Below are 27,700 nucleotides of genomic sequence, written 5' to 3'. Positions count from 1 at the left end.
CTTGGTACGGTACACAGTTTTAATCTGCCATAAATTTCATATCAACACACACTCCACTGCAGAGCGAAAAATTAATTTAAGTGTAGGATTATTTAGCGGAAATATCTAGGTACGACAGGGTGCCTGCTAATATTTTGTCCAGTAAGCTTACTTAGGACATCAACTGAAACAACGTAGGGTTCCAGAGGATCATCTGTGATAACCACGGCTTTGATCATTTATTTCTCAATGGCTAGTATGGTGCCACATTGTCTTTTAAATCGGTACAAATCAAGAATTTAGGAAATAATTTTTTATTGTAAAAAAACTTTCTATGCGTGGACCGGAGTTTTCAGTATACAATTACGTCACGATAAATTGGCGATATAGTATTAAAAGCTTTTTACAATATTTTTTTATTCATTTCATAAACTACATTACGATCGCGATCTCCTCCCAGACATGTCAGGCGTCACAAACTTATGAAGAAAGTCGACTGTGCCCTCAATACGAGCTACAGACCAACGTCTGACTGTCTACGACCACTATCAAATCAGAAACATTATTAGTTGTCTGGCAATGAACCTCTACTAATCAGAAGTAAGCGACTGTCTTCAGGAAGAGAGCGGAACTATCTATTTCCACACGACAATCGCTTCATCACATACGAGGCACTGTACGATGGAAGTTGAGATACAATCTTGCAAAAAACTGCTTCCCCACTGGTGAGTGCATAAAACCCCAGTAATAGCATAGGTTGTCACCATTAGAAGATCTCGCAGCTGGATACGAGGTGAGTTAGACTACATGGAAATCTATGAGCCGACATAGGACTGATGTTGCCAGATGCAGTGGAATTCTAGACGACGAGGGTTTGCTTGATGCTGCGAGTGTGGTGCTACGGAGACAGTTACAAACAAGTACTTCCGTCTTCTGTGCCCTGGGCAGTGTTCCTATAAATACCCTGTATCTGTGTTGCCCAGTGGGGTGGACTGTTTCGTCTATGAAATTGTATAGTTCTTGAACTCGTGATCATTTATTACTTGTTAGTCATTTATGAAACCTGTTGTGCAATGTATGTGAAGTTCCTAATACGTGTAACAATAAAAACTGGTAAACCGCATCAATCAAAGGACGATGAGAAGAGAGAATCGAATATTTGTAAAATAGAAGACTGAAGGAACCGAAATAAAGAAAATGGCTCCCAGACCTGAACAGAATTCAAGAACGAAGTACATTTTATCATTCAGACCGAGTGACGAAATATATAATGGAAGACCAGGAAACGTCGCACCAACTTCCTCTTTGTCCAGAAAATCGTCTACACTTGAAAGAATAAGATGGAAAAGTATTGCTCGCAAGTAAGCCACGTCTTCCCTGCTACGTAAATAATACGGACTGAGAAAAATTAGATGATGCAGCCGTAAAGGGAATGGTTAGTTGTTAAAATATAGTTCAGCCGGCTTACACAAATAATGCAAGTGCGAAGAAATAGAGACAGATGTGCTCTTGCATCACAGCACTTCATGTTTCACGCATTGTGTGTGAAGCGGATGTTGCAGACCGGCTCAGCAGTGGAAAAACCGCTTCCAGGCAGGCAGCCGCTCTACCGTCCGTGGGAATCTTGCTCCGCGTGACCGAGGCGACGAATTTTCAGTAGCAAACTAATCGCTTTGGAAGTACTTGTTTTTATTCATTTATCACACTGTAACATGTTACCTACAATTTAAGTACAGGCTGTATCCATTCGTACTGAAATTGTAACTATAAACAGTTAAATAACAAGTGAGGGTTTTCTTCTGTGAGTATTGTCCCTCGTCATTCTATCTGAAAGTGGCTTCCTCATTCCACAATATGACATTCGCAAAGTCTATATTGCGACTTAGCAACCAGGTGCCAAAGATGATTCTCGTCTGTAAATCGTGGACACTTAATGCCTGGTGAATAAAACGCGCTGTAGTTAAGAACCAAGGAAAGAGTCGACTTTTCGTCGCGATGTACAACCGAGGACGAATTATTTTCTCGTTACTTTCGTGGCTCTGCATGACGTTGGTGTTTGTTTTTCGGTGTGTGTGTGTGTGTGTGTGTGTGTGTGTGTGTGTGACGGGGGTAAGGGGTGAGGGGTAACTTCCCGTAAGCAGGGGTTATTGGGCTCGTGTAGCATGAAATGCCTTCTTCATAGCACACTACTTATCCCACTTAAAAGTACATATGTAGCTTATGTGGTTTGTGTAATGTAGCTTTGATTATTTTTTACTTAGGTTTATGACCTGATATCTCTGGACATACAGGTACGCCAGCACTAAGAATTTATACTTCATTATCGAAAGGTAACACAGTATTGTCACTCACTATAACAACTGAATATTTTTCTACAATGGGATTACCGTTGAATTACTCTGTTCCATGTTACATTAACCGCTACACTGGAAGTCTTTCAGACACAAAATCGTTTTATTTTCTCAAAATGTGAGATGTCCAGCCTGCCATCAGGAAAGTTTTCTTAGTATCAGATTCGTGGCTCCACACCGTCAGAGTGGAACATCTTCATATGACTCAGCAGGGGCCATTTCTTCTGGAACGTCTCAGGAGAATACGGCACTGGAATGACCGACCCCGACAGCTCAGTGAAGTTCTCAATAATCGTCAATTAATACAATAGCGCAGAATTCTGTGGCGTTGTTTGTGATCTTCGGCACTGTTATTTTGATACTACGTGATCAACTTCCACGCATGTTACGTCACTGAAGTCCTCTTCGAAGGCTATTTCCAGTTCCATTCCCGTAACAAACAAAATCATTTTTAATCGGAATTTTACGTGCCCGTTCGCTGTACGTGTCCCAGGTTAGTCTAGGGCGATATTCGTTTTATACATATGTATTACCAGTAACAGTACACACGGAGAATAATCAGTACTCCAACAACGACCGAGTAGTGCTGCTGCATGGCGGAAGAAGACAGCGTGGGGCTGGGCGGCAACCGCGACGGGGTGAGTTGGGCAACGACTGCTTCTGGAGTACCGATAATTCTTCCTGCTTTACTGTTCCTGTTAATACATATCGATAAAACGAATATCGCACAAGACAAAATTGGAGACCACTCTACCTAATGGGCTCTCCGCTTGAAAAATCATTTTGCTTCTACCAGGAAACAAACCGATACTTCCCGTTAACACCGGACATCGCATGAAACATGTCATGAGCAGATTTGTTTCGCACGACTACATCTACACATTGCAAAAACGCAGCTGCAGATAGCTGAAACACCAGAAACAATGTGTCTGACAACTGTCGAGACACACAACGTATGCATTAAAAAAAAGTCGGTGTCATAACTTGGGAGTGATAAATGTTAAAAATTATTTATGTACGGTACAAAATTCTTCCCATTTTCCGCTGTAACTTAGTGGGAATAGCATGCGATATATTTACTCGTTCTGAATAAATCTGGAGTGACCGGTCTTAGCTGCTTCGCCCTGCATCATAATATCTCTGTATGCTATCAGTGCACGTTAAAACAAGAGGTTTGAATGTGAGATCAAACGGCTCAGTGAAACGTTGGTGGCTGTGTTGACAAAAGCATACACTACAGTATTAAAAGTATCACAACTGTACTTCGCACTACACGTAACATGCATATTTTCGAAAATAACAGACGTTTCTTCCTAAATACACGGACCATACATTTACGCTGTTGTTTTCAACCTGGGTTTATCCTTGCGTTTCGAATCCTAAGTTCATTGCTGTTTTCCATTATAGGGCAGAAGATGGTTAATAGTCCATTCTGTAAATGCAATGAACCCATCTGATGATGAAAAAGTGCTCTAAACCAGCAATGGCAAGAAACAACAAAATGTTTAAATATATGGCTTCAATTTAGTAATTGTCTCCTGTCGTAAAAGTGTATATTTTAAATATAGTTGTTTCTGAAACGATGTTGGAGAGACTTGGTGGTGGGTGGAGAGGAAATAAATCGCCTTTTAACACGGTCTACAGGCCCTCTTTCAGAGAAGAGCTGATAGCGACTTTTTTTTTGTTACCGGAACGCGGTAATCCGTGACCTCGGGAGTTTGCCCCAACGACGTCCTGCCCCTGATAGGATTAACCCGCACTCCGCCGAGACCGCCACGCAGCATTCTAACACTTCCAGAAACAGCTGCAAAACAAAGACAGGCTTCACCTAGGTCACATCGTAACAGAAACGGAATTAACGTCCACAGACGCTATAGACACGAAGGCGGCACTGTACTGCCAGAAGAAACCATTATCTTCTATCCTGATTTTTCTAAACAAGCCCAGTCTAGATCCTCCAGTAATCTATAATATGACTTAACTTTATTCTACGACAAGTTTCGGTAGCATAATAATGATAATAATAATAATTATTATATAAAAATAATAATTATTATTATTTCTTTCCTTTCTCAGACGTTATTCCTCGTTAAAAATGGAAAGCGACGCGACCTTGATCAAGCGTACTTCCTTTTAACTGTACGGTATATGTTACATTGCATTTAGGAACTTTCGGGTAATTGAACATGTATCAATAATTACAGATTTCTGTAGTTGTATATATACGTTTGGATGTAGCTGTATTGCGTTGATGTACTGGTGGATATTGTGTGGTATGACTCCTGTAGTTGATAGTATCATTGGTATAATGTCAACTTTATCCTGATGCCACATGTCCTTGACTTCCTCAGCCAGTTGGATGTATTTTTCAATTTTTTCTCCTGCTTTCTGTAGTATATTTGTTGTATTGGGTATGGATATTTCGATTAGTTGTGTTAATTTCTTCTTTTTATTGGTGAGTATGATGTCAGGTTTGTTATGTGGTGTTGTTTTATTTGTTATAATCGTTCTGTTCCAGTGTAATTTGTATTCATCGTTCTCCAGTACATTTTGTGGCGCATACTTGTATGTGAAACGTGTTGTTTTATTAGTTTATGTTGTATGGCAAGTTGTTGATGTATTATTTTTGCTACATTGTCGTGTCTTCTGAGGTATTCTGTATTTGCTAGTATTGTTCATCCGCTTGTGATGTGGTCTACTGTTTCTATTTGTTGTTTGTAAAGTCTGCATTTATCTGTTGTATTGGGATCTTTAACAATATGCTTGCTGTAATATATGGTGTTTAGTGTTTGATCCTGTATTGCAATCATGAATACTTCCGTCTCACTGTATATATTGCCTTTTCTTAGCCATGTGTTGGATGCGTCTTGATCGATGTGTGGCTGTGTTAGATGATACGGGTGCTTGCCACGCAGTGTTTACTTTTTCCAATTTACTTTCTTCGTATCTGTTGATGTTACGTGATCTAAAGGGTTGTATAAGTGGTTATGACATTGCAATGGTGTAGCCGATGTATTTATATGAGTGATTGCTTTGTGTATTTTGCTAGTTTCTGCTTGTTCTATAAAGAATTTTCTGAAATTGCCTACCTGTACATAATGTAGGTTTTTTATGTCGATAAATCCCCTTCCTCCTTCCTTTCTGCTTAATGTGAATCTTTCTGTTGCTGAATGTATGTGATGTATTCTATATTTATGGCATTGTGATCGTGTAAGTGTATTGAGTGCTTCTACGTCTGTGTTACTCCATTTCATTTCACTACTCCAAATGAGTAGGTCAATATTGGTATAGCATAAGTATTTACAGCTTTTCTCTTGTTTCTTTCTGTCAATTCTGTTTCCAGTATTTTTGTTAGTCTTCGTCTATATTTTTCTTTTAGTTCTTCTTTAATATTTGTATTATCTATTCCTATTTTTTGGGCATCTGTTTTTTCCATCGCTTCTATGCAGTTGCTGTGGTTATCCAATAAGTAATCTTCTTGTTTAGTGTGTTTTCCCTTGACTATGCTATTTTTATTACATTTGTCTGTTCCAAAAGCCATATTTATATCTTTGCTGAATACTTCTGTTATCTTTAGTAATTGGTTGAGTTGTTGATTTGTTGCTGCCAGTAGTTTTAGATCATCCATGTATAGCAAATGTGTGATTTTGCGTTGGTACGTTCCAGTAATATTGTATCCATAATTTGTATTGTTTAGTATGTTGGATAGTAGGTTCAGAGCAAGGAAGAACTAGAAAGGACTTAGTGAGTCTCCTCGGTACATTCCACGCTTAATCTGTATTGGCTGTGATGTGATATTATTTGAATTTGTTTGGATATTAAGTGTGGTTTTCCAATTTTTCATTACCATGTTAGGGAACTGTATCAATTTAGGATCTATTTTGTATATTTCCAATATTTGTGGTAACCATGAGTGGGGTACACTATCAAAAGCTTTTTGGTAATCAATGTATGCGTAGTGTAGCGACCTTTGTTTAGTTTTGGCGTGATATGTCACCTCTGCATCTATTATCAGTTGCTCTTTACATCCTCGTGCTCCTTTGCAACTGCCGTTTTGTTCTCATTTATAATTTTGTTCTGTGTTGTAAGTGTCATGAATTTCTGTGTAATGACTGAAGTTAATATTTTGTATATTGTTGGTAGGCATGTTATGGGGCGATATTTAGCTGGGTTTGCTGTGTCTGCTTGAGAAGTTATTCCACATGTAAGTGTATCAGTGAATGTGTATGGGTCTGTAACTGTTAAATAATTTAGTTAGATGTGAATGTGTTGAGGTGAACTTCTTTAGCTAGAAATTTGCTATTTTATCTTTTCCAGGGGCTTTCCAATTGTGCATAGAATTAATTGCTCGGGTGACTTCATGTTGCAAAATTATCACTTCAGGCATTTGTGGTATCATCTTGTGTGTGTCTGTTTCTGCTTGTATCCACCGAGGATGTCTGTTATGTTGTACCAGGTTTGACCATATGTTGCTCCAGAAGTGTTCCATGTCTGTTATGTTTGGTGGATTGTCTATTTTAGTGTGTGTGTTATCTATTGTCCGGTAAAATCTCTTTTGGTTTGTGTTGAATGTTTGGTTTTGTTTCCTTCTATTTTCACTTTTTTTGTATCTTCTAAGTCGTTTGGCCAATGCTTTTAATTTCTGCTTCTTTTCATCTAATTGCTCTATCGCTTCCTGTTATGAGATTTTACCTAACCTCTTTCGTTTTTTGTCTGATATTTCATTTCTTGTAAATTGTGTTAGCTGTCCGATGTCTTTTCTCAGTTTTTCTATTCTGATCTGTAGCCTGTGTTGCCATGCTGGTTTTGTGAGTTTCTTCTGTGTTTGGTTGGTTCTGATCTCTGCCTAGCGTGTATATTTAGTGTAGTGAGTGCTCCTATATAAACCAGTAGTTGTAACTCTTCCATAGTTGTGTTTTCATTTATTTTGTTGTGTATGATTGTGTTGATAGTTTTTATTGTTGTTTCGACTTGTGGGTTATTTGGCGGTCTATGCAAGAATGGTCTAATGTCTGTATTTGCGTCTTTGTATTCTATATATGTCAGCTGAAATTTTTCTTCTATCTCTAACATGTGTGTCACTTCGTGTTCTATTTGTGCTTGTTCTGGTGGCTGTCTTAAGATTTCGTTTTCCTCTGATTGTTTAATTGATGCGTGTTGTTCTTGGTTTGTTTGCTCTGGGATGTTTGAGCCCATTACTGTATTTTCTTCTTCTTCTGACTGCACATTATTTTGTTCCAGTATTTGTTGTACTTGTTGTTTGATGTTTTGTAATTCTGACTGGGGTATCCTGTTATTTTTTATTATTACACGGATCTGATCAGCAAGTCGTTGTTCTGTTAAAAATTTTAATTCTGGGTATCTGGTAATAAATGTTGTGTGTACTTGAGATCTGTATCCAGTTGTCTTGGTTCCTAAGTTTGCTGCTTGGTAATAGTAGAACATGAGGTGTCGGTTAACTTCATCTGATCATCTCATCCTCTGTCTTTGTTTTCCTTCTAGGGTGGTTGCAGGAAGCATATCCTGCAAAACACCTCTATTTGGGTTTAAATCATTTTCCGTGTGGCCAGCAGTGTCGTTACCATTGTGGACGGGCATAGGGTACAAGCGTCGTCCCCGACCATGACAGCGCTTGTCCGAGGCTTCTTTAGTTCTGTCCTGAACCAACTAATCACACTAAAAGGGGGGTTAGCCTTATTAGTGGTTTGTTCTTTTAGTCGCCTTTTACAATTGGCAGAACATACCGGAGGCCTATTCTTTACCCGGGCCTCCACGGGGTTTATTATTATTATTATTATTATTATTATTATTATTATTATTACTATTATTATTATTATTATCTGATCATAGCTCTTAACACAACATCCTAACTTAGAAAGGATTCAAAGGGTACGTAATTGACAATACCCAAAGACATGTTGAAACTTGATGTAACAACTTTTGTCACTGAGTCTTAGTGGTTAACTACGACGAATCATTTTCATCATGTGACACAAATCATTAAATACTTTTAGAATATGTTTTAGACACGTAAAGGTTACAATTTATAAGAACTTATCCATATTTTTAAAGAAATTTCCGTCATTTGACTTAGTTGTTCATTAATTTTACAAAATCACAATTTCGGCTTTATAGCCATTCTTAAGTGCATGGTGAAATGTTAATATACGTGGGCGAGTCAAATGAAAACCTTAAATATTTTTTTAAATATTATTTATTGTGCAGAAGTGGTACAAAGCTGTATCACTTTTCAACAATCTCCCCCACGCTCAATGCAAGTCCTCCAGTGCTTACAAAGTGCATAAATTCCTTTAGAAAAAAATTCTTTTGGTAGTCCGCGCAATCATTCATGCACCGCGTGGCGTACCTCTTCATCAGAACGGAACTTCATTCCTTCCGTTGCGTTTTTTGGTGGTCCAAACATATGGAAATCACTTGGTGATGAGGAATGGCGCCATTCCTTGCTCGCTCTCTACGTTTCCGGTTGGTGGAAGTGAAGTCAGGTTTCGTCCCCAGTAACGATACTTGCAAGGAAGCCATCACCTTCTTGTTCAAAGCGCCGAAGAAGTTCTTCACTAGCATCCACACGTCGTTCTCTCATTTCAGGAGTCAGCTGCCGTGGCACCCATCTTGCAGACACTTTGTGAAACTGGAGCACATTATGCAAAATGTGGTGTGCTGACCCGTGACTAATCTGAAAGCGTGCTGCAATGTCATTCAGTGTCGCTTGGCAGTTTTCCTTCACTATGGCCTCAACTGCTGCAATGTTCAGTGGAGTCACAACTCGTTGTACCTGACCTGGAAGAGGAGCATCTTCCACTGAAGGCACACCATTTGCGAACTTCCTACTCCATTCATAGACTTGCTGCTGTGACAAACATGCATCACCGTACTGAACCTTCATTCGTTGATGAATTTCAATAGGTTTCACACCTTCACTACGCAAAAACCGAATAACAGAAGCTGTTCTTCCCTGGTGCAAGTCGCAAGTGGGGCGGCTATCTTTATATTGATACTGCGACGGTTTGTGTCCATCTGCACTATGCTGCCACCTACAGGCCATTCTGCACGCTGTTTGTAGCACTCTTACCAACTTACAGGATAACGGCGCGAAATTCAGATTTGTTATCACAAATTTAAGGTTTTCATTTTACTCACCCTCGTATGTCTGACATAGTTAAACATTTCAACAAGCACGTTCATTACATTCCCAGTAATTAGAGAGACACATAATAAAAGTTATTATTAGAGAATTTAATACACACTGCTTTCGCCTCTGCTCTGTGCTTCGACTGGTGGCATCCTGCCTGTCTTATCAGTTCTCTGCTTCCAGCTGTTAGCACCTGAATATGATCACAGGTGCGACCGGCAAGTAGGAATTCTGGGCATTCACTGGTTCCTCTCTCGATTTTTAACGGTCGTGGAGCTACTATTTCTCTCTCGCCCGGTGCTTGCGTGATGTTCAGGCGCTATGGCATCGCGGCTGCTGCAATTCTAGCTGTGGCGAGTCCGTTACTGGTGGCTAAAGGTGGCCGTGTGTCCCCCACACGATTACAATATACATCGCGCAGAAGAAGATTGCATATGCATTTTTAATTAGTTTTTGAATAAAGCGCATGTCTATCCTATCCCCAAAGTATGGCTGTGAGGAAATAGCTTACAGTGTGAATTTAACGAAGTTTTGTAGATATACATTCTCGGATTTTCCATATTTATTTACATGTATACTATAATACTATCCCGCCAGACATCTCCAAAGTTTCTTTATAGCGAAGTCACATACTAATAATGCAGCGATAATGTACCGGATGATCAAAAAGTCAGTATAAATTTGAAAACTTAATAAACCACGGAATAATGTAAATAGAGAGGTATTTGTTTAAATAACGTGTTGTGGTAGGTCAATTGTAATTATTTTTATTCTTTCTGGGGGCGCTGGCTAATGGCTGCTGCTGCTGCTGCTGCTGGCACTGATGTTGATCTTCTCCATATGGTGAACAGACCTCGAATAATACGGCCCATGAAATTGCTCTAGTAATAGAAGAGGGAGGTGGGTGCTTTATTCTTATTGGTCAAGAGACAAAGCGTCCCCAGGAGCGGGGAAGGGGTGGTACCTTGAATATATCTCACGCAGCTGCCTGAGGTGCAGAAGTTTTATCAATGGAGATCTTATCTTATCAGTGAACTTGATATAAGATCTTTATCTGCGTCTGTACCGGCACTGCCCCTCTATTCACTCTCTAAAGCAATATTTTGTGTCAATAAGTGCGGCCACATGATGAAAATGCTATCGAAACGAATCACTGGATAAAGTAACGTCACACTGCAGCACCCCGGTGGCTTAGAAACAATATAGTATCACTTGCACCAAATATATTGAATCTACTGTTTTACTGACATGACAAGTTTCAGATGCACTAGGCAATAAAGTAAAATAATGAAAGAGGAAAAGTTACATTCCATCATTATATTGTAAAATGGTATCCCACTTCAGATGTTGCTATATGTAACATACCTTATTCACCGTCGGCCGCTGTGGCCGAGCGGTTCTAGGCGGAAACGCGCTGCTGCTACGGTCGCACGTTCGAATCCTGCCTCGCGCGTGGATGTGTGTGATGTCCTTAAGTTGGTTAGGTGTAAGTAGTTAAAGTCTAGGGGACTGATGACCTCGGATGTTAAGTCCCACTGTGCGTAGAGCCATTTTTCTTATTCACCTTTTCGTTTCGTAACATATGTACCACTAACGGAGAGCTACTTGCTATTTTGTACACGATTTAGCGTCATCCATTATTGCTACAGTAGTAATGCCTCATTGCTCCCGCACATTCATCTTCACACACAACCACTGAGTCATACTCCATTTTGATGACGCCCGCCATCTAAGGCCAGTGACAGCTAACTACTTGGCAAAATTTAGATAATTATTACTTATAAATAACAATACTTATAGCTAACACGAATTATGGACAGTATTTTTTTGTTTCAATAATTTACATGTAGTTCTGACATCAACTTTCCTCAAGGAAATAACGGGTTCCAGAAGAACAAGAAGTAGAAAAACCTCATTCAACGTCATTCTGTAAAGCGATCAAGTCATTATGGTGACATCATCTTACCAAATGAAGATTTCACGTTACATATATGATTGTAAGGTGCTTTAGTTGTAAATAAAAATTATGTCTCAGGAGTGGGTTTTAGACGTTTCGAGGCTAACCCATCACTCGTCAACCGTAATATGTCCGTAAACACGAGCACAGCTGGATTCTGTTTTCTTTTTTTTTTTTTTTTTCAGTTTATTTTACCTGTGGTGGTTAGGGTCACGGGGCTTTCTGTTGCATCTAATTAGACTCCCTTCACTGGTTCCATCATCTTCAAAAATTACAGTATATAAAAAATTACAATCACAAATTTCAGATCTATAAGACACAGCTTAGTACTAACAGATTATAAATAAACAGTTCAGTTTTGCAATACCGAATTTTATATTTCGCCCACGCTTTTAAAGAAAGAAAAAATCAAAATTTCTAGTGAAAAACGTTTTCTGCTGCACCGTATAGAACCAATTAACGTAACACTTAACCTTTATTTGTAATGGAACTTCATTTTACGCTTGTGTCTTCGCATATTACAAGTGTTGATTTTTCGTAACATATCGTGGCGAGAGACTACTGGCCCCTAAATAAATCATAAATCGTTTACATTAGACATACATTTTCACATGGGTATTGCACTGCAAGTCACAGACCAGCTTCTAGTTTGCAGATGTTTTTCGAAAGAGGTTTCTCTGCAGACGAACATTTTTGCCAGCGGCTAGGACCAGACAAGAATATATAGCTTTCTACGTGCCACAAATGTTGTCGAGAAACACCTTACACCGGTTTAAAAAATAAAACAAAAACTACGAGGTAGTTACAGATTTGGTAATAAACTACAGCCTAGCTACTGTTACGTGAACAATAATGATGATAACGACTCCTACAGTGTGAGCTAACGTTTCATTAACAGAAAATATACGTTGCCATAAAAAAAAGGCAAGCACATTTTGTATTACAAAGCAGAGTAACAGTTTGTTACCAAATCTGCAATTAATTTGTGCTCTGCGCGTTAATTTTTAAGCCGCAGGAAGTTGTAATGTCTCTCGAGAACAGCCGTGACACTGTGCAAGGCGTATAGAATCTGACGCACGGACGCTGGTAGTGAAGTTTTATTCAGACTATACTCCTTCGGAAAACAACGAGTACATTTAAGGACCTGTTCTGTCTATAGAAAACACCAAAATCAAGAGTGGAAACGTGTGTACGCTGCAAACAATTTATGATTGAGTGGACGGCCAGGAGTCAACATATAGCAACGGTGGATGATCAGAAAAAAAAGCAAGAATCACGGAACACTTTTGTTTTTCTCCTCATTGTTCCCTCTTTGCAGAAATCAATGTGGGATTTGTGAGTCTGCCGACAAGTAAAACACTGGGTTTAACTCCTGCTAGTTTCGCGAGGCTTCATCTTCGCAAGGCAGTTTTCAGTGTAGAAATACATGGGATGTACAGTGAAAGATAACTTGATTTCTGATGTTGTTTTGTCGCTAATTGTTTGCTCAAGTGTTTTAACACGTTTCATTTTTAAACTGTTATATGACGTCTTTCACCTACAGTATGTCAGCTTTATAATGAGCACTTATTATGACTGTAATTTTGCGTTAATTTAATCCAAATAAAGAGATTAAGAACTTAAGACTGCAGTCTCATGTTAAGGCGAACCTTATACCTTAGTTGTCGCATGTAATTTACGTCGAACTTTTGGTAACTACATTGCATTATCGCCATTACATGAAAAAAGTAGCTACAACATGCACTGTCACTGCCTGTTTTGAACAGGAGGTCTGACGAAGGCCTGTTCGAAACGTGTTATTATGTGAGTGATACTATATTACACTACTAGCCATTAAAATTGCTACACCACGAAGATAACGTGCTAAAGACGCAAAATTTAACCGACAGGGAGAAGGTGCTGTGATATGCAAATGATTGGCTTTTCAGAGCATTCACACAAGGTTGGCGCCGGTGGCGACACCTACAACGTGCTGACATGAGGAAAGTTTCCAACCGATTTCTCATACACAAACAGCAGTTGACCGGCGTTGCCTGGTGTGGTGAAACGTTGTTGTGATGCCTTGTGTAAGGAGGAAAAATGCGTACATCACGTTTCCGACTTTGATAAAGGTCGGATTGTAGCCTATCGCGATTGCCGTATATTGTATCGAGACATTGCTGCTGGCGTTGGTCGAGATCCAATGACTGTTAGCGGAATATGGAATCGGTGGGTTCAGGAGGGTAATACGAAACACCGTGCTGGATTCCAGTGGCCTCGTATCAGTAGCAGTCGAGATGAAAGGCATCTTATCCGCATTGCTGTAACGGATCGTGCAGCCACGTCTCGATCCCTGAGTCAACAGATGGGGACGTTTTCAAGACAACAACCATCTGCACGAACAGTTCGACGACGTTTGCAGCAGCATGGACTATCAGCTCGGAGACCGTGGCTGTGGTTACCCTTGACGCTGCATCACAGACAGGAGCGCCGGCGATGGTGTACCCAACGACGAACCTGGGTGCACGAATGACAAAACGTAATTTTTTCGGATGAATCCAAGTTCTGTTTACAGCATCATGATGGTCGCATCCGTGTTTGGCGACATCGCGGTGAACGCACATTGGAAGCGTGTATTCGTCATCGCCATACTGGCGTATCACCAGGCGTGATGGTATGGGATACCATTGGTTACACCTCTCGGTCACCTCTTGTTCGCATTGACGGCACTTTGAATTGTGGACGTTACATTTCAGATGTGTTACTACCCGTGGCTCTACCCTTCATTCGATCTCTGCGAAACCCTACATTTCAGCAGGATAATGCACGAGCCCATGTTGCCGGTCCTGTACGGGCTTTTCTGGATACAGAGAATGTTCGACTGCTACCCTGGCCAGCACATTCTCCAGATCTCTCACCAACTGAAAACGTCTGGTGAATGGTGGCCGAGCAACTGTCTCTTCACAATACGCCAGTCACTACTCTTGATGAATTTTGGTGTCGTGTTGAAGCTGCAATGGCAGCTGCACCTGTACACTCCATCAAAGCTCTGTTTGACTCAATGCCCAGGCGTATCAATGCCGTTTTTACGGCCAGAGGTCGTTGTTCTGGGTACTGATTTCTCAGGATCTATGCACCCAAATTGCGTGAAAATGTAATCACATGTCAGTTCTAGTATAATATATTTGTCCAATGAATACCCGTTTATCATCTGCATTTCTTCTTAGTGTAGCAATTTTAATGGCCAGTAGTGTATAATCCTGTTAATCCCACCAGAGTGGTGAGACGTGAATCAAACATACAACATTTAGAGCAGTGTGGCCACCTGCCAGTGGAACAAAGGCTGTTGTATAGAAGCGGCATGTTACGCGACTGAGATGTCGTCAGACCTCGTGTTGGTCGTCGAGGTGCCAGTAGAGAGCAGGACCACCAAAACGCAGCAACGTCTTGGGTACACAACATGTGGGACACTCTGCTGCGAGGATACTAGACTGACATTCGGGAGGACGAGGGTTCAGATCAGAGTCCGGCCATTCAGATTTAGATTTCCGTGATTTCCCTGAATAGTTCCAGGCCGATTTCCTTCCTTGTGCTCCGTCTCCAATCACCTCGATGTCGGCAGGAGCGAAACCATAGTCTTCCTTTCTTCCTTCCCTGCTTCCTTCTACTGCGAGGACTAACATGCTACCGTGTCAAGGATCTGCCGCGAGTCCCTTGATTCGGGAAAAACGCGACTACTAGAGTCAGATGAATCATCTGACTGAGGGGATACTGTGCAGCATATCGCTGCGGCGAACGACAACTACTGTTGACCAAGCATGCCATTCAGTACAGAAGTTATTGGTCCACACCTGTCACCATGCACTGGAGCAGCAACAACAATGAATGCTCGAAGTACGGGAAGTAGGTCAACAGGATGGAAGAGCTGCAAACTACCTTGTTTCACGCAGGCAGTTGTGTGTAAGTCCATCATCACATGAAGCGATTTATTCTACTTCCCATCAGAATAGTGTTTTGGGACGAGTAGCTACCTTCGTAAGAGGTACGTTCGCATGGGATAAAACTGAATCCCTGACAGTCTACCACCATCTCCCAGTGGAATCATTCAGAATCATATTTTCTTGTTAGTTGAATACGTTTATTCGCACAAAGGAGGCAGCAGGAAACCTACCCCTAGGAAGACAATCCACATCCAGACACTTCCGTACTACACCAGAATGATTTAAAAACAGTCGACGGACATGACAATACTTGTCCCTTCTCCTCTCAGACTACATGACTTCATCTACATCTAAACCTACATGATTACTCTGCAGTTCACACTGAATTGTTTGGCAGAGGATAAACAAAATCACTTTCAGGTTATCTCTCGACCGTTCCGCTCTCGAAAAGGACGTGGGGAAAATGAACACACAAATCATTCTAGGCCAGCTCTGATTTCTACTATTTTATTAAAATGACCATTTCTCTCTATGTAGGTTAGAATCAACATGTTTTTGTATTCAGAGGAGAAAGCTGCTGATTGGAATTTCGTAAAAAATTTAGTCACGATGACAACCGCCCTTCTTTTAATGGTTGCCGTACCAACTAGCTTGTATTACGGGCAACTCAGCCATCTGAAGTAAACCGTGGAATCCTTGATTAAAGGAGCACCGTATATATGAATTAAAGGCTACAGCAATCGATTAAAAGCTATATACCGACCCAGTATAGCTTTGAGCTACCAGGCAACCAGTCAGAACGTATCGCAACGATCTATTTACAGAGTTAATGATAATTTTCAAATGAAATTTCTGTATGTAGAGCAACATTCTTGAACCTCGACAAACCTGTCACAGGCATAATATGAAACACGCTGCTGTTTTCCAGGAATTATTCTTGTCAGCGGGATTCCCAAGCATGCCATTATTTTACACGTAGAACACTGATTCAGATTTTGGCTAACGCTCTAACCCGACAGCCGTGGTGTCTCAGGCAAGAAGACGATCACAAACAGTTCTCAGCGTATTAAATTGCAGTAACATTATCTTTAAAGAGTGTTATGTGTGTTCCCAAGGTTTCGTTTATTGTCTTAGACAAATGTGTTCATGTCAGTTTGGGAGAGAACAACTCTTGTTGTTGTTGTTGCTGCTGCTGCTGCTGCTGCTGTCTTCAGTCCGACGTCCGGTTTGATACAGTTTTCCACGTTAATCTATCATTTTAAGCCTCTTCGTCCCTGCATATTTACTGCACCTAACATTCATTTGAATCTGCTTGCTGTAGTATTTCTCTGTAATTGTTTTCCCTCTAGCATATTACTCCCCCCCCCTCCCCCTGCCCTCCCACGCACATTACCTTTCATTATCAAACTAATGAGTCACTGATGCCTCAGCGTGTGCCCTGTCAATCAATCCCTTCTTTTAATTAAGTTGTGTCATAAATTTATTTTCACCTAATTGAAATCCGCACCTCTTCAATCCGACATATACATATAATGTTCAGCATTCTCCTGTAGCATCACATTAAAAAACTTCCATTCTCTCCTTCTTTGAATTGTTTATCGTACAAGTTTCATTTTCGTGCAAGACTATACTTCGCATAAATACTTTAAGAAAAGTCTTTCTAACATTTAAATTTATATTCGGAGTTACAAATTTCTCTTTTACAGAAAAGCTTTCGTGCTGTTGCCAGACTAGATTGTATATTATCTCTACAGCGGCCATTGTAAGTTACTTTTCTGCCGCAGTGGTAACACCGGATCCCGTCAGATCACCGAACTTAAGCGCTGTTGGGCTGGGCTAGCATTTGGATAGGTGACCATCCAGTCTGCCGGCCGCTGTTGGCAAGAGAGGTGCACTCAGTACTTTGCGCAAACTGAGGAGCTAGTTGATTGAGAAGTAGCGGCTCCGGTCTCGTAAACTAACATACGGCCGGGAGAGCGGTGTGCTGCCCACATGCCCTGCATATCCGCATCCAGTGATGCCTGTGGGCTGAGGATGACACGGCGGCCAGTCGGTACCGTTGGGCCTTCATGGCCGGTTTGGGTGGAGTTTAGTTTAGTTTTTGCTGGCCTGATAACAAAACTCATCTACTACTCTTAGTGTCTTAGTTCCTAATCTAATGCCCTCACAGCCTTAATTCGAAAACATGCCATTACCCTTATATTATTTTTGTTGTTATTTATCTTACTACCTGAAAAAAAATCAGCTACGCTTGTTCTTTATTTTCATTTGCTTTCTGAGAACATTCCATATCACTCGAGAACATTCGATAGCATCAAAATTAACATTCAAAAATCATAAATATGTTAGTACTTCCCGCTCAAGTACTTGCAAATCCACTTAACTCAATAATGTCGTATTGAAATGTCCTACTGGTTGCTGTGGAGTCAGATTTTAATTTTTTATATATCAGCCAGGACGATTGTTGGGTATCTAGGCCTCTAAAGAGTGTTCTAAATGTAGAGCAACACCATACTTTTTACAATGACATACACTTTCACTTCTGTTTTCTCTGCAACCGCACCTCTTCATGATGTAAATGAGTTAAGTATTACACAATGCCCTAGTTTAAAATACTCTGACACTCACCTATTCACTTCTTTGTAGAATACCGAGAACATTTCAAACATTCCAGAACTTTCGAAAACATTCATAAATATTCGAGAATGTTGAATAAAACTCTGGAAGTTTCTACAACACTACAGAACATTCCGAAACATTCAAGAACTTTCGACAACGTTAAAGACTACTCCAGAATAATTTATAACACTCAAGAGTATTCTAGAACATTAGGGAAAGTTTAAAAACTTTCATTACCATTCATGAATATCCGTAAAAGCTCGAGAACATTATATATAAATCTCTAACTTTTCCCCTTGAAATATACATTAATGCGAAATAACCACAACAACTACCACCAAAAATGGTTCAAATGGCTCTGAGCACTATGGGACTTAACATCTATGGTCATCTGTCCCCTAGAACTTAGAACCACTTAAACCTAACTAACCTAAGGGCAGCACACAACTACCACCGCACAACCACTATAATGCACAGCAAGGGTACCAAGGGTAGCACCAAACATAAAAACCAGTGATTGGGAGTGGGTCAAATCTCCTATAAACAGCAGGAGCTACCCTCGTCTCGCTCGGACAAAGCCAGCCAGCTCCTATCAAAAGTGAGCTTAAAAAATTAAATTTTAAATACAGAAATTATAATGTTAAACTAAATCATCATATTCTCATTACAGTTGTATTTAATTCAATGAAAGTAAACTCTGCTTTATTAATCCTTTATTTTATACTTAATTAAGTTATTCTATTACAACACTTTCTTATGAACTACCTTTGCCATACAGGGTGATTCAAAAAGAATACCACAACTTTAAAAATGTGTATTTAATGAAAGAAACATAATATAACCTTCTGTTATACATCATTACAAAGAGTATTTAAAAAGGTTTTTTTTCACTCAAAAACAAGTTCAGAGATGTTCAATATGGCCACCTCCCGACATTCGAGCAATATCATCCCGATACTCCAACTCGTTCCACACTCTCTGTAGCATATCAGGCGTAACAGTTTGGATAGCTGCTGTTTTTTCTCGTTTCAAATCATCAATGGTGGCTGGGAGAGGTGGCCGAAACACCATATCCTTAACATACCCCCATAAGAAAAAATCGCAGGGGGTAAGATCAGGGCTTCTTGGAGGCCAGTGATGAAGTGCTCTGTCACGGGCTGCCTGGCGGCCGATCCATTGCCTCGGGATAAGGTTTCATAACTAACCTTTTTCGTAGGACTCTCCATACAGTTGACTGTGGAATTTGCAGCTCTCTGCTAGCTCTGCGAGTCGATTTTCCTGGGCTGCGAACAAATGCTTGCTGGATGCGTGCTACATTTTCATCACTCGTTCTCGGCCGTCCAGAACTTTTCCCTTTGCACAAACACCCATTCCCTGTAAACTGTTTATACCAACGTTCAATATACCACCTATCAGGAGGTTTAACACCATACTTCGTTCGAAATGCACGCTGAACAACTGTCGTCGATTCACTTCTGCCGTACTCAATAACACAAAAAGCTTTCTGTTGAGCGGTCGCCATCTTAGCATCAACTGACGCTGACGCCTAATCAACAGCGCCTCAAGCGAACAAATGTACAACTAAATGAAACTTTATAGCTCCCTTAATTCGCCGACAGATAGTGCTTAGCTCTGCCTTTTGTCGTTGCAGAGTTTTAAATTCCTAAATTTGTGGTATTCTTTTTGAATCACCCTGTATTATTGGGTGTTTCATATAGAAATTCTTTGGTTTTATCATCCCAGAACAAGCTACATATACGTTAGTGATCGTGAGAATGCTTGATTCTGCTAATACCACAGTATCTTAAATTTCTTTCTTGTGCCTTATTTACAGTGATACTTAATGCTGATCTTACTGGAAACTGCCGTCTTTTGAACCGAAACAGCAGTTCTGTGGATATAAACAGAATCCTCGGAACAAATACTGTTTATCTTTTATCATTTCCTGACACTGATTTTCTTCCAGTTTTGTGTTTCGTAATCTGCTTCACTGTTACACGATCTTGGTAGATTTAAATTTCTCAAGAAATTAATTAGTTGTTCTGTTTTTAATCTTAACCGATTACATGCGTCAGAATTCTCAAGTGTTCTAGGAATAACATTCCGGCCAGACTCAGCCACATGGCTACTCGATTACTAGTTGCTTTACAGACCTTCCATAAGAACTCCAATGGTGCGATGCCCTCTTTTTTTCAGCTACAAATTTTAACCAAACCCCTGCAGTTCCAAATGAAACCACCATTCTGGATGTGGAATGAAGGCCTGTGATACCACATAATCGCCATGGGGCTGCAGAAGTCGGTTGTGAAGTTACGTTGGCACACACGGACAAACAACAACATTATTTATTACAAGGATTGATAACCTCGTCTTACGACACTACCCATTTCATATCGCTGATCCTCCAAGTCCTCTTCCATCTCTAACAGAATTATAATGTCGTCGGCAAACCTCAAAAGTTTCAATTTATTGAAGCTTCCTGGCAGATTAAAACTGTGTGCCGGACCGAGACTCGAACTCGGGACCTTTGCCTTTCGTGGACAAGTGCTCTGCAATCTGAGCTACCCAAGCACGACTCACGCCCCGTCTTCACATCTTTACTTCTGCCAGTATCTCGTCTCCTACCTTCCAAACTTCTTTCAATTTCTTCTCGCTGAACTTTAATTTCCTTTCCAAATTTCTTCTTGATTTCCTTCACAGCTTGATCAATGTACAAATCGATCAGAATCGTTTTTCAACTACTGATTCCCTTTCATGCCCTTCGAGTCTTAAAACTGTTGCCTGGTTTCTGTATAAGTTGTAGATAAATTTTCGTGCACTGTATTTTATCCCTGCCAACAAGCATTCGTCGTAAAATTCAAGCTAATTTTTAAGTTTCATCATGTCTTCATTTCAGGTATGAGACTGGGCACTAGGTTCGTATTTCAATTATTACATACTTACTGTTGTTACAGTATTACGAAAGCAATGTGTCTTACAGAAATGCCGAATAGTGAATCAAATGTCACATACACATACGAGCAATCGAGTTAGACACACCTGCGCAGCACCGTATGGCACCCCCTTTCTACTGCTGATTGCAGTCATTCTGTCTGAAGGAGAGATCACGATACACCGAGGGTGTCAAAGAGCCTTACTGATCCATAACGGGTCAGCCGCCATTGAGAACTAACTGAGACTGGTTGTAAATTAGTCCAAGGCGCGCAAATATCGCTCGATTGCATCCCAGATATGCTTCACAGGATGATGGAGGGCCACACAGGTACCCTGTCGCCAATTTTCTCATAAGATTCAGCAGGTATACAGTGGTTCATGGTCTTGTTGAAGGTACAGGTCACCTGCGGTATGCTATTAACGAATAAATGGGTGTACATGATCAGATATTACGTTTCCTTATCGTTCATCGATGATAGGTGAGCGCGGGACCTCAGTTCATCCCATTTAAGCATACACCACACGAGAATTCCTCGAACACTTTTTCCAACGGTATACTTTCTGCAAGCATGAAAAATCTTCTCATACAGTTTTTCACGCACTTGTATTCTGTCATCGGTGTGTAATTCCGTGAACCATAACTTATCAGTTCTGAAGACCTTTGTCTTCCTACCAGAGTCCATAGATGGTGTTCCAGCGTACACGTTAATCTCTGTGCCCTACGACGTGAGGTGATCAGAGTTACACACATTGGGCGATAGCTTCTGTACTACGTTATGAGATGGCAGTGGGTGGTTTAACAGGTCATAAAGTGTTGTCCTACAAAGAATTTGGGAGTCATATGGTCTACTGTCACCCATCTATCCTTGCTGCAATCCGCAGGAGTATTCGGTGATCCATGTCATTATCACGTTGTGACATCCCTGCGCTCATGAGAAACGACCACTAACTGACAGAGAAAACGAGTAAGGTGCTGAAGTAGCACACACTCCACTCTCATTCTGTAAGCGGCGGTATAAATCCCCATTCGACCCTCCTACATAGGTTTGCTATGCTTTCCCGAAATCGCTTAAGGAAAATACTGGGATGGTTCCTTTGAAAAGGACACGGCCAGTTTCCTTCCCTGCTCTTCCCCAGCCCGAGCTTGTACTGCGCCTTTACTGATCTCGTCGGCTGCGGAACAAAACTCGTAATTTGTAGTCACACTGTTTAAACAGGAGACAGGTGTGAAGACAGTAGCTACTTCGGTACTGTCGGAAATTTCACACAGTCTAATAAGGAAATAAACACTTGAATTTTGTGAAAAACTGTCAGGATATTTTCACGCCTGACTAGTACATGTGAAAAAATAGCTGTCAGAAAATATTACCTTAAAATCATAATAAATGTACACCACCTTCATGTAGTGATTCACTGCTGAATCGTTTAAAAGCAAGTTTGAATCTTGTGGGACTAGCTGCGGAGGATATGCAGGTTTCCTGTATGGCAGTTACTCACAGACATTACTGGAGCCAAGTTGCCCCTTTCGCGGACTCATTTATCATTGAAAAAACCGGTAGTGTCCTTGAAGCGAAAGAAATCAGCGTACAACCAGAGGTTTGCCTTACAAACTGCGGAACGTAACGGTCCTACTAATTTAAAACACACACACAAACAAACTTCTCAAAGAAACCGGAACAGAAGCTGCCACCCTGATAACCAACCACTGATGAATTGACGGGACTTAACCTTCCGACTGAAATTTAATTCAGTTTCCTGTTATATACAAGCAGGCAACTGTGCAAGTTGTTCTTCCACTCTTGGCCTTTACTAATTTTTCACTAATTTAACTGCAACAAAAAGAAAGAAAATGACTAACTATATCAATATATTAGTTTGAAAAATAGACAGACTGTGGTGTCACCGACAGACACTACACTTGCTAGGTGGTAGCCCTTAAATTGGCCGCGGTCCGTTAGTATACGTCGGACCCGCGTGTCGCCACTGTCAGTGATTGCAGACCAAGCGCCGCCACACGGCAGGTCTAGAGAGACGTCCTAGCACTCGCCCCAGTTGTACAGCCGACTTTGCTAGCGATGGTTCACTGACAAATTACGCTCTCATTTGCCGAGACGATAGTTAGCATAGCCTTCAGCTACGTCATTTGCTACGACCTAGCAAGGCGCCATTATCAATTGCTATTTATCTTGTGATGCATGTACCGTCAGACCGATGTTCACCAATTATGGATTAAAGTTAAGTATTCCAGAAGCTACGTACTATTTTTGCTACTATAAAGACCTTGTCCTGTTCCAGACCTCACGCCATCCTGCGTGAGCTTAAACGCGTGCCCTTCGGCCTCCCGTCCTAGTGGATTGGCTGTCTTGCCAGTCCACAAAACAGACATTGTATTGACACTAAATAATTATAAGGTCACTAACAAGCACTTTTAATTTCATCATAACAACTTCACTCAATATCAGCGTTTTTGTAAACATGAAGGTAGTATCAATAAGGATTCCAAGTGCACACTCTCCCGTTAAAGGATAAGTTTTATGAATGCCGATTGACACCAATTAGCAAAAGTTCAAACACAACATACGTTTCCTGTGCTAGAGACACCGGATGGTCACAGGTGTCACAATGCAGTCGTACATGTGGTCTATGATTTCCAAATTATTCTTCTTCCACGAGCATTAATTTTTAATTCACCAGTTAAACAACATTAGTGCTATTTATGCGACACAATAAAAAAAGAGAATTTTCATCACATGTTGAAGACTGTAATGATAGAATCGATACACGAAGGGCATGCGCGTCTTTACTCTTCCTGAATCTGCTTATGATATTATATCTTGCTGCGTAGAACTTTAAACGGGCTCTTGAAGTTTTCGGCAAATTACATAAAAAAATGGTTCAAATGGCTCTGAGCACTATGGGACTTAACTTCTGAGGTCATCAGTCCCATAGAACTTAGAACTACTTAAACCTAACTAACCTAAGGACATCACACACATCCATGCCCGAGGCAGGATTTGAACCTGCGACCGTAGAGGTCACGCGGTTCCAAACTAAAGCGCTTAGAACCGCACGGCCACACTGGCCAGCGAAATTACATCAATACAGCTGCTGACCATAAAGGCGGGAATCCATAAAATATGGTCATCAATGCACATGACTGATAACAGAAGACAAAGCTAACCATAGTACAGACGAACGCAACACAGATTTATATCAGTACTCACAATCGTAGCCTGGTTCGAACAAGCGCCCCTTTGTTAGATAGATGTACGCATTAGTGAGCACGCTAAACGCTGTGCCAGGGAGTCAGGAGCCTTAAATTAGGAAACGTCGGAGGTGGGACGAGTTCCTTCTCTCTCAGGGATGCTCAAGAAATTTCAAGTGCTAGTATTCATGAAGTATTCCGGAATAATTAATTCGCTCTCATCGTATCTGCTGGATTATAACCGTAATGAAAATTTGTGAGAAGCAAGTGAAAGCTAGGGGCTTTTTCGCTACTTGCCAATCTAAAAATAGTTTACAGAGTATTTCTAAATTCCCCTTGCAAACGCCTAGTATGTTTACAGAGACTGACACAAACTGTTGCTTTGTTGGAGGGAAAGAGGTGTACAATAAGAGGTTTCGCATCCCTGCCACCATCTACTCCATGAAGCAGCGGTCGCAGTTCACCGAGACATATAATTTTTAAATTTTCAATGGTATCAGTAACGTAGTAATATTGTTAAGATACGGACCATCAGCAGAATGAGACACCGTTTGTCTAATTTGATGCTTGATTGCTGTACCATTTTGCCGGATATTGTGTCTACATTTGTTAATTGGATAAAAAGATTATCAGCTATCAAGATTACGGTGCATTTCTCTCGGGCGTGGTGGTATAGTGGTAAAACGCGTGCCTGGAAACCAAGAGGTTGCCAGACCAAACCCGGTCGGACCGCGGAAATTTTCAGTCTGCTTTTAATCTAGCCTTCAGCACTCAACGACGTGAGGAGTCGCCACGAATGACACATGGTTTTGATTTCAAGTTAAACGGTAAGTCCCTTTTCCTCGGTTGGATAACTGGAGTAGCTTAGGAACACACACTTCGCAGAAGTGGCGTCCAACTGAAACACTTGCACCAAACCACTGAGACACACACTGTAAGTTATAGCATGCTTTCATTCAGCAGGTCCTGCAGTGTAGAAAAAAACGTACACTCTTGCTCTTGTATCACTTAAATGGTTCTGCGCTCAGGAGCCCAGGAGATACGTTAGAGTCTAATAATTTCTAAGAGGAATTGGTGAAGAAACAACAAATAAAATAATGATCTTTATTGGTGCCTTTGACGTCGTTGTCGGGGTGGCGCTTTCCTAGGCGGCAGTATCCGGATCGCGAACCTCTAGCCTCCACGGCATGGCATCCGGGCTGTCGACGACCGCACTTCCCACGCTCAGACAATAGCCTTGTACTCTTCCGTCTTAATGACTCTGCGGTATAACCCTTCTACAGGTTACGGTGACCGCAAGTATAAGGGAGACTCGTCATCTTCACTATGAAAATAGCAGACTATCAACTGCTTCTTCAGTTAGCAAGAGAGCTTTGGGTGATTCTACGTACGCCTATAAATCGGTGACTCAAGCGTCAGATCATCTTTATTTTAACAGTAGAGTTTTCAGTACCTTTAGCGAGCAATATTGTTCTTTGTCTTATTCTAATCATGTCATAGTTCCTCGCTTTTACATGGAGCAACCAGAGAGAGACAATGCTGTGGAGAGGCTACCCAACCATGCCAGCGAAGACAGTTGAAATACGTTTCGCTATTTTTTATTTAGTAGAAAAAATGAGTAGAACAAGTAAAATCAGAAGCTGATAAGGCCCGTTAATTTTTAGCAAGCACAGACAGGTACGAAGTTATCTCTGCTTGCAGTGGAAGAACACTTCATGCCGTGAACAAGTGAGCAGCGACAATAACGAAGCTCCTCTCAACGAATAAGGAGACAGAAGTCTCTGCTAAAATCACGTTTCGGGGAAATACGAGTCAAGTAAATGTGAAAGTGACATTACATAAAAATGGCGAGCAAAAGGTGTAATCAATAGTAGCAGTAAGAGATACCCACCAGAGATACACAACAGGACGAAAAATCTAACGTTCAAAACACTATCCACGAAAATTTAGGCTTCAAAAATGCACAAATTTCTTCATGATCGATTTGCACATAGGGCATGCTGTCAAGCTGACAAAAATGGTACAAAAACCGATCTGTAAAAATGGATTTTCACTGGCAATGTAACTTAGAGGCGTGCAATCGAAACAGATTAAACAAAATATATGTTTGATTTTTTGGCCTGAAATAAATAAATGATTATAAATTTTGTGTCATACCTTACAGCAATAAACTTAACGCACAGAAGATGGCACACAGGTGTCGAAACAGGTGTGGGTGAATAAAAAGGAACAGTGTTTCGCATAAAGCGGATTTCAAAAAACGCAAATGGCCATTTCTTCTGTTTCATCTTAAGGGGAATGTTAGGTTTAGATGATGCGCTAGCTGACGACTAGAGTGAGCAAGGGCCCCGTCATACCGGAATACACCCATCCATGCAGGCAGAGTAACCTCTTACAACAATGCTGAAAGGTCGTTTTCAAGAAAGAATGGATAAGGGGCCCCCTAAGGTGATGCGATAATACAACATGACCAATCGACTGATTGTCTATCGTGCCACACCATATACATACAGAGAAGCGTTCCTGAAAATGTCTCCACACAGGCATGTCGCGTTTCGTCACCCCACCGATGTGAGTTACAAGTGTTAATGATTCCGTCACGTGTGAATGTGGCTTCATCAACAAACAGTGTTCACGGGATTACTCATCAGTTTACCATTAACTAAAACCAATTGTCTCCCTTCATCTCCTTCTCAAAGATGTTAAATCCGCTGTAAATGTTAGAAAAGAGGTCTTGAATACGTCAGTCCACCAATTTCTTGAATGTGGAGCACCAATACGTGTAGAAATTCTGAGCATGCGTGTTGAAAAAAGGACTTCAATCTATCAACTCAATAACGTCTTCAACTTCGTCGCACGTTCAGATGAAATAAGACTGCCGCGCACTGCACCTTTCTAAGGCAGTTTAGTGAAAACATGAGTAAACATTACTGGTACTTGGACCCTACATTTAAAACGTCTACTGTATTCTCTACAAGCAGAAGCAGTGTTTCCATTACAAAACCTGTTCACAAATCCTAATCAGAATTTGTAAATACGTTGTAAGGTGGCTATAATTTCGCACCTTACAAGCACTCATACACATACTTTGCCGTGAACTACAACCACAATTAGGTATCATTTGATAAGTTGTACATCGTATATATGAATATTTAAAGGAGACTGACATTGTCACGTACGCCTTGTAAATAATTGTTAACGCTTATTGCATGAAAGGTGACGGATTTTCTTTATTATCAGAAGAGCGTAATGAATGATTGCCTACACTAGTAAAGGTTGAAACGCCAGTGGAGATGGAACGGTAGGCAGAACTCAAGCTCTGGGTGGAAGGCCCGCACAGGTGTTGGTCCAGCTTAAAAGCAGGAAGTAGCTAGATGGACGTCGTGGCACCTGAGCTCTACATCTACATCTACATGACTACTCTGCAATTCACATTTAAGTGGTTGGCAGAGGGTTCGTCGAACAACAATCATACTATCTCTCTACCATTCCACTCCCGAACAGCGCGCGGGAAAAACGAACACCTAAACCTTTCTGTTAGAGCTCTGATTTCTCTTATTTTATTTTGATGGTCATTTCTACCTA

Source organism: Schistocerca piceifrons, chromosome X, assembly GCF_021461385.2.
Source record: "Schistocerca piceifrons isolate TAMUIC-IGC-003096 chromosome X, iqSchPice1.1, whole genome shotgun sequence".
NCBI lineage: Eukaryota > Metazoa > Arthropoda > Insecta > Orthoptera > Acrididae > Schistocerca > Schistocerca piceifrons.
This window is presented reverse-complemented; position numbering follows the sequence as displayed.